Source organism: Phalangium opilio, unplaced genomic scaffold (assembly GCF_054372755.1).
Source record: "Phalangium opilio isolate 3A_F unplaced genomic scaffold, DU_Popi_V2 ptg000054l_1, whole genome shotgun sequence".
Lineage (NCBI taxonomy): Eukaryota > Metazoa > Arthropoda > Arachnida > Opiliones > Phalangiidae > Phalangium > Phalangium opilio.
The window spans coordinates 3,717,102-3,725,397 of record NW_028324173.1 but is presented as its reverse complement, the minus strand read 5'-3'; the positions used below and the strand labels follow the sequence as shown (position 1 = coordinate 3,725,397).

At 39.3% G+C, this 8,296-nt stretch overlaps 1 long non-coding RNA gene across 1 annotated transcript; it reads left to right on the top strand.

Annotated features, from left to right (window-relative positions):
* The first annotated feature begins 6,153 nt into the window (after window positions 1–6,153).
* On the top strand, window positions 6,154–7,302 carry LOC149670768 (uncharacterized). The gene is made up of 2 exons (XR_016367187.1): window positions 6,154–6,591; window positions 6,677–7,302. It is a non-coding gene; the product is annotated as an uncharacterized LOC149670768 (long non-coding RNA).
* The last annotated feature ends 994 nt before the right edge of the window (window positions 7,303–8,296 follow it).

Here is an 8,296-nt window from a genome sequence, read left to right as displayed (position 1 = left end):
TCCAGAATTTAGTCTAATGTATTTCCTATGGAGGGGTTTGTTTGTTTACGATTAGCTTAATTACTCGACTACTGTTTGTCGTAGCTCAATGTTTTTAGTATGGTTAGATGGGGGACAAATTGAACTATAACATACTCAAAGGACATCCCCGTATCTCCAGTAGAAACAGAGTTACGAGCCTGCAAAGTATAGTCTAATGCATTTTCTATGGAGGGGTTTGTTTGTTCACGTATTGCTTAATTACTTGACCCTGTTCTTTCGATTAAAAATAATAACATATCTTTAGTGTAGCGGTTATCGCATCCGCCTCACTCCCGGAAGGCCACAGGTTCGAAACCGCGAAGTTTTTTTTTATAATTATCCGAACATTTGTGTCAAGGTCACATTATTTACATCCCCGTATCTCTGGTAGAACCAGAGTTACGAGCCTCCAGAATTTAGTCTAATGGATTTCCTATGGAGGGGTTTGTTTGTTTACGATTAGCTTAATTACTCGACTACTGTTTGTCGTAGCTCAATGTTTTTAGTATGGTTAGATGGGGGACAAATTGGACTATAACATACTCAAAGGACATCCCCGTATCTACAGTAGAAACAGAGTTACGAGCCTGCAAAGTATAGTCTAATGCATTTTCTATGGAGGGGGTTTGTTTGTTCACGTATTGCTTAATTACTTGACCCTGTTCTTTCGATTAAAAATAATAGCATATCTTTAGTGTAGCGGTTATCGCATCCGCCTCACTCCCGGAAGGCCACAGGTTCGAAACCGCGAAGTTTTTTTTTTATAATTATCCGAACATGTGTGTCAAGGTCACATTATTTACATCCCCGTATCTCTGGTAGAACCAGAGTTACCAGCCTCCAGAATTTAGACTAATGTATTTCCTATGGAGGGGTTTGTTTGTTTACGATTAGCTTAATTACTCGACTACTGTTTGTCGTAGCCCTAATTCTTAGTATGGCTAGATGGGGGACAAATTGGTCTATAACATACTCAAAGGACATCCCCGTATCTCCAGTAGAAACAGAGTTACGAGCCTGCAAAGTTTATTTTCAAAAATCAAAAGTAACCTTCTAACAATAAGTGAGACAAAAAATAAGTTGACGACGATATTGAGGTAGCCTCAAGTTTAAAGTATCCTTGTATGGGGAGCAAAGAGTACTATAACATATCCAAAGGAGATCCCAGTATCTCTTGTAGAACAAGAGTTATGAGCCTCCAAAGTTTAGTGCAAAAATCATAAGTAACATAATAAAAATAAGTGAGACGATACCAAAGTTGACGAACATTTTGCTTAATATCTCGGCCCTTGTTTGTCGTAGCTCAATGTTTTTAGTATGGTTAGATGGGGGACAATTTGGACTATAACATATCGTAAGGACATCCTCGTATCTCCAGTAGAAACAGAGTTACGATCCTGCAAAATATAGTCTAATGCATTTCCTATGGAGGGGGTTTGTTTCGTTAGGTTTGCTTAAGTACTCGGCCCCTGTTTGTCGTAACCCAAAGTTTTTAGTATGGTTAGAAGGGGGACAATTTGGACTATAACATATCCTAAGGACATCCCCGTATCTCTAGTAGACACAGAGTTATGGGCCTGCAAAGTATAGTCTAATGCATTTCCTATGGAGGGGTTGTTTGTTTACGTTTAGCTTAATGTTTCGGCCCCTGTTTGTCGTAGCTCAATGTTTTTAGTATGGTTAGATGGGGGACAAATTGGACAATAACATACTCAAAGGACATCCCCGTATCTCCAGTAGAAACAGAGCTACGAGCCTGCAAAGTATAGTCTAATGCATTTCCTATGGAGGGGGTTTGTTTCGTTACGTTTTGCTTAAGTACTCGGTCCCTGTTCGTCGTAACCCAAAGTTTTTAGTATGGTTAGAAGGGGGACAATTTGGACTATAACATATCCTAAGGACATCCCCGTATCTCTAGTAGACACAGAGTTATGGGCCTGCAAAGTATAGTCTAATGCATTTCCTATGGAGGGGTTGTTTGTTTACGTTTAGCTAAATTTTTCGGCCCCTGTTTGTCGTAGCTCAATGTTTTTAGTATGGTTAGATGGGGGACAAATTGGGCTATAACATACTCAAAGGACATCCCCGTATCTACAGTAGAAACAGAGTTACGAGCCTGCAAAGTATAGTCTAATGCATTTTCTATGGAGGGGTTTGTTTGTTCACGTATTGCTTAATTACTTGATCCTGTTCTTTCGATTAAAAATAATAACATATCTTTGGTGTAGCGGTTATCGCATCCGCCTCACTCCCGGAAGGCCACAGGTTCGAAACCGGGAAGTTTTTTTTTTATAATTATCCGAACATTTGTGTCAAGGTCACATTATTTACATCCCCGTATCTCTGGTAGAACCAGAGTTACCAGCCTCCAGAATTTAGTCTAATGTATTTCCTATGGAGGGGTTTGTTTGTTTACGATTAGCTTAATTACTCGACTACTGTTTGTCGTAGCCCTAATTCTTAGTATGGCTAGATGGGGGACAAATTGGTCTATAACATACTCAAAGGACATCCCCGTATCTGCAGTAGAAACAGAGTTACGAGCCTGCAAAGTTTATTTTCAAAAATCAAAAGTAACCTTCTAACAATAAGTGAGACAAAAAATAAGTTGACGACGATATTGAGGTAGCCTCAAGTTTAAAGTATCCTTGTATGGGGAGCAAAGAGTACTATAACATATCCAAAGGAGATCCCAGTATCTCTTGTAGAACAAGAGTTATGAGCCTCCAAAGTTTAGTGCAAAAATCATAAGTAACATAATAAAAATAAGTGAGACGATACCAAAGTTGACGAACATTTTGCTTAATATCTCGGCCCTTGTTTGTCGTAGCTCAATGTTTTTAGTATGGTTAGATGGGGGACAATTTGGACTATAACATATCGTAAGGACATCCTCGTATCTCCAGTAGAAACAGAGTTACGATCCTGCAAAATATAGTCTAATGCATTTCCTATGGAGGGGGTTTGTTTCGTTAGGTTTGCTTAAGTACTCGGCCCCTGTTTGTCGTAACCCAAAGTTTTTAGTATGGTTAGAAGGGGGACAATTTGGACTATAACATATCCTAAGGACATCCCCGTATCTCTAGTAGACACAGAGTTATGGGCCTGCAAAGTATAGTCTAATGCATTTCCTATGGAGGGGTTGTTTGTTTACGTTTAGCTTAATGTTTCGGCCCCTGTTTGTCGTAGCTCAATGTTTTTAGTATGGTTAGATGGGGGACAAATTGGACAATAACATACTCAAAGGACATCCCCGTATCTCCAGTAGAAACAGAGCTACGAGCCTGCAAAGTATAGTCTAATGCATTTCCTATGGAGGGGGTTTGTTTCGTTACGTTTTGCTTAAGTACTCGGTCCCTGTTCGTCGTAACCCAAAGTTTTTAGTATGGTTAGAAGGGGGACAATTTGGACTATAACATATCCTAAGGACATCCCCGTATCTCTAGTAGACACAGAGTTATGGGCCTGCAAAGTATAGTCTAATGCATTTCCTATGGAGGGGTTGTTTGTTTACGTTTAGCTAAATTTTTCGGCCCCTGTTTGTCGTAGCTCAATGTTTTTAGTATGGTTAGATGGGGGACAAATTGGGCTATAACATACTCAAAGGACATCCCCGTATCTACAGTAGAAACAGAGTTACGAGCCTGCAAAGTATAGTCTAATGCATTTTCTATGGAGGGGTTTGTTTGTTCACGTATTGCTTAATTACTTGATCCTGTTCTTTCGATTAAAAATAATAACATATCTTTGGTGTAGCGGTTATCGCATCCGCCTCACTCCCGGAAGGCCACAGGTTCGAAACCGGGAAGTTTTTTTTTTATAATTATCCGAACATTTGTGTCAAGGTCACATTATTTACATCCCCGTATCTCTGGTAGAACCAGAGTTACCAGCCTCCAGAATTTAGTCTAATGTATTTCCTATGGAGGGGTTTGTTTGTTTACGATTAGCTTAATTACTCGACTACTGTTTGTCGTAGCCCTAATTCTTAGTATGGCTAGATGGGGGACAAATTGGTCTATAACATACTCAAAGGACATCCCCGTATCTGCAGTAGAAACAGAGTTACGAGCCTGCAAAGTTTATTTTCAAAAATCAAAAGTAAAATTCTAACAATAAGTGAGACAAAAAATAAGTTGACGACGATATTGAGGTAGCCTCAAGTTTAAAGTATCCTTGTATGGGGAGCAAAGAGTACTATAACATATCCAAAGGAGATCCCAGTATCTCTTGTAGAACAAGAGTTATGAGCCTCCAAAGTTTAGTGCAAAAATCATAAGTAACATAATAAAAATAAGTGAGACGATACCAAAGTTGACGAACATTTTGCTTAATATCTCGGCCCCTGTTTGTCGTAGCTCAATGTTTTTAGTATGGTTAGATGGGGGACAATTTGGACTATAACATATCCTAAGGACATCCTCGTATCTCCAGTAGAAACAGAGTTACGAGCCTGCAAAGTATAGTCTAATGCATTTTCTAAGGAGGGGTTTGTTTGTTCACGTATTGCTTAATTACTTGACCCTGTTCTTTCGATTAAAAATAATAACATATCTTTAGTGTAGCGGTTATCGCATCCGCCTCACTCCCGGAAGGCCACAGGTTCGAAACCGCGAAGTTTTTTTATAATTATCCGAACATTTGTGTCAAGGTCACATTATTTACATCCCCGTATCTCTGGTAGAACCAGAGTTACGAGCCTCCAGAATTTAGTCTAATGGATTTCCTATGGAGGGGTTTGTTTGTTTACGATTAGCTTAATTACTCGACTACTGTTTGTCGTAGCTCAATGTTTTTAGTATGGTTAGATGGGGGACAAATTGGACTATAACATACTCAAAGGACATCCCCGTATCTACAGTAGAAACAGAGTTACGAGCCTGCAAAGTATAGTCTAATGCATTTTCTATGGAGGGGGTTTGTTTTTTCACGTATTGCTTAATTACTTGACCCTGTTCTTTCGATTAAAAATAATAGCATATCTTTAGTATAGCGGTTATCGCATCCGCCTCACTCCCGGAAGGCCACAGGTTCGAAACCGCGAAGTTTTTTTTTTATAATTATCCGAACATTTGTGTCAAGGTCACATAATTTACATCCCCGTATCTCTGGTAGAACCAGAGTTACCAGCCTCCAGAATTTAGTCTAATGTATTTCCTATGGAGGGGTTTGTTTGTTTACGATTAGCTTAATTACTCGACTACTGTTTGTCGTAGCCCTAATTCTTAGTATGGCTAGATGGGGGACAAATTGGTCTATAACATACTCAAAGGACATCCCCGTATCTCCAGTAGAAACAGAGTTACGAGCCTGCAAAGTTTATTTTCAAAAATCAAAAGTAACCTTCTAACAATAAGTGAGACAAAAAATAAGTTGACGACGATATTTAGGTAGCCTCAATTTTAAGGTATCCTTGTATGGGGAGCAAAGAGTACTATAACATATCCAAAGGAGATCCCAGTATCTCTTGTAGAACAAGAGTTATGAGCCTCCAAAGTTTAGTGCAAAAATCATAAGTAACATAATAAAAATAAGTGAGACGATACCAAAGTTGACGAACATTTTGCTTAATATCTCGGCCCTTGTTTGTCGTAGCTCAATGTTTTTAGTATGGTTAGATGGGGACAACCCCAGTAGCACAAGCCTTCCGCATAACAGTCGGTTAAAGGTCGAATAGTCGGTTTACGGCCCAGTCGGCTGTACCGTGCTTATTCCGACACTTTTCCGACTCATGGAGCCGACTACTTCTTTTAGTTGGCAATGCCGACATCTATCTGACAGTTGGAACTGAGATGGTTTAAAGTAGGCTTGCCTACCGTCTAGAAAATTCCAACACATTTTTTGCCAATTCATTACCAACTCCCACGCGCTAGTCGGTATTGTGACGTTTAAGAAGAGTAAAATTAAAAGCAAAGTTATTCTTCTTAGGCCGTTTAGTAACCGACATTTATCCGACAGTTGGAACTGTGGTGGTTTGAAGTAGGCTTGCCTACCGTCGTAAACATGTAACCCATTTTTGCCAATTGATTACCAACTCCTCCCGCTAGTCGGTATTGTCACGTTTAAAAATAGTAAAATGAAAACCAAATTGTTGGTAGGCCTTCTTTTTCCGTGGGACGGTTTTTTTTTTAGTTTTACTATTCCGCATATGCCACCAAAATATTTTTGTTATAAATTTAACTTATACTATATTTCGACCCGCAATCAGAAGTTGATATTACTATATTTTTGGCAACACTAGAAACTTAACCTTACAAAAAACTGCAAAGCAAGAAAACACATCTGATTTTCTAGTTTGAATTTTCCCTCCTGTAATTTCTCGGGTCAGGTGACACGCCTCTGTTCTATCGGCGTAACTTAGTTAACGCCATGCACGTCATCATCGAAGAGGGCGCTGCTAGTGCGAAAGCAAGTCAGCCTTTCCAGTATCTCTGACGCTGCTGAGACGTTAGAATGTTTAAACGAGATTTTTGTGGTCGAAAATGATTAGTTCTAGGCTTGCTAACTTTCAATTTCATCGCTAAGGTTCTTTGTCACACTATATGAACTAGAAACGTCTTCGTTTGTCACGTAAGGTTTGAATTTTGTTATTGAATTATCAATTTATCTACCTCTTAGAGCCAGTTTTATGCATAAGCCTTTGCTTTTTACCTAGCTTCTCATCTGCTGGGAACCACACCCCTATAAAGTGAAACCAAAACTTAAACGTTTATGTATACCTTCAGTTTCTTTGTTTGAATATAAAAGAAGCAAGTGTTTTAGGGCGCTTGGAGTTCAAAAACCTTATATATTAAGTATTTTAGAGATTTTTGGTTGTGAAAATAATACTGAATTCCAAAAAAGATCTCAATTTGTTTTAGTTACAGAATTTTTATGCGGTTTCAAACATTTTTAGAGAAAAATGTGTGAAATAATACCCTTTAGAATTGTATGTTTTTCTTTTTCCTTAAAAAAATCTGGAAGCGTATAATAATATTTTCATTAAGATTTTTGTATTTAAGAGATAGTAACTGGCCACATCGAAGATATTAACAATGAATATTAATAAATGCTTTAATTGATGTAAATATTATACTCGCCCTGAAAAAGATTACTTTTTGTTGAAATCAATTAGCTAGGCAGCTAATATTTCCATTAGACTAGTCGTGTAATGTCGAATACGTTGTTTAATATTTGAAATTGTTATAATTGATGCTCAACCTGTATGTTACTTGAAATATTCAAAGTACAAATTCTAAAGTGATTTTTGTTGAAAATGTATTAAAGAAATTTCAATACTAGGTATCAGTATCCTTTACTATAAGCGAATGAAGCCTCGAGTTAAGGCTTGATCGTCGCAAAAGTGTCGGACCTCTTGCTGACAGGCGGTTAAGTCGTCCCTCAAAAGTGTTGTATGAGGGTCGTATTTCATTCGTGTCGTAACAGTCGGTAAACCAGTGGGCCATCGTCCCACCGGGCGGACATTTCGATTCTCAAACCCTTACTCTACCTGCCCTTTACCGACGATTTACCGTTCCTATACAAAAAAGCCGCGAAATCGTCGGATTGAGCGCGGCTTTAGGTTGGCATAAGGACGCCGACATATAGTCGCCTCATAACAGTCGGAAAACCGGCGGGCCGTCGTTCCGCCGGGCGGACATTTCGACTCTCAAACACTTAGTCTACCAGCCCTTTACCGACGATTTACCGTTCCTATATTAAAAAGCCGCGAAATCGTCGGATTGAGTGCGGCTTTATGTAGGCATAATGACGCCGACATATAGTCGGCCAACAGTCGTTTTATAGTAGCCTCAAAACAGTAGGAAAACCGGCGGGCCGTCGTCCCTCCAGGCGGACATTTCGACTTTCAAACCATTACTCTCCCGACTTATTAGTGACTTTTTACCAACTCGTCGGTAACACACAAGGCCGACCATGTAGGCCCTACGTCGGCAGTGCTACTAGGGAATTTGGACTATAACATATCCTAAGGACATCCCCGTATCTCTAGTAGACACAGAGTTATGGGCCTGCAAAGTATAGTCTAATGCATTTCCTAAGGACGGGTTGTTTGTTTACGTTTAGCTTAATAACTCGGCCCCTGTTTGTCGTAGCTCAATGTTTTTAGTATGGTTAGATGGGGGACAAATTGGATTATAACATACTCAAAGGACATCCCCGTATCTCCAGTGGAAACAGAGTTACGAGCCTGCAAATTATAGTCTAACTCATTTCCTATGGAGGGGGTTTGTTTCTTTACGTTTTGCTTAAGTACTCGGCCCCTGTTTGTCGTAGC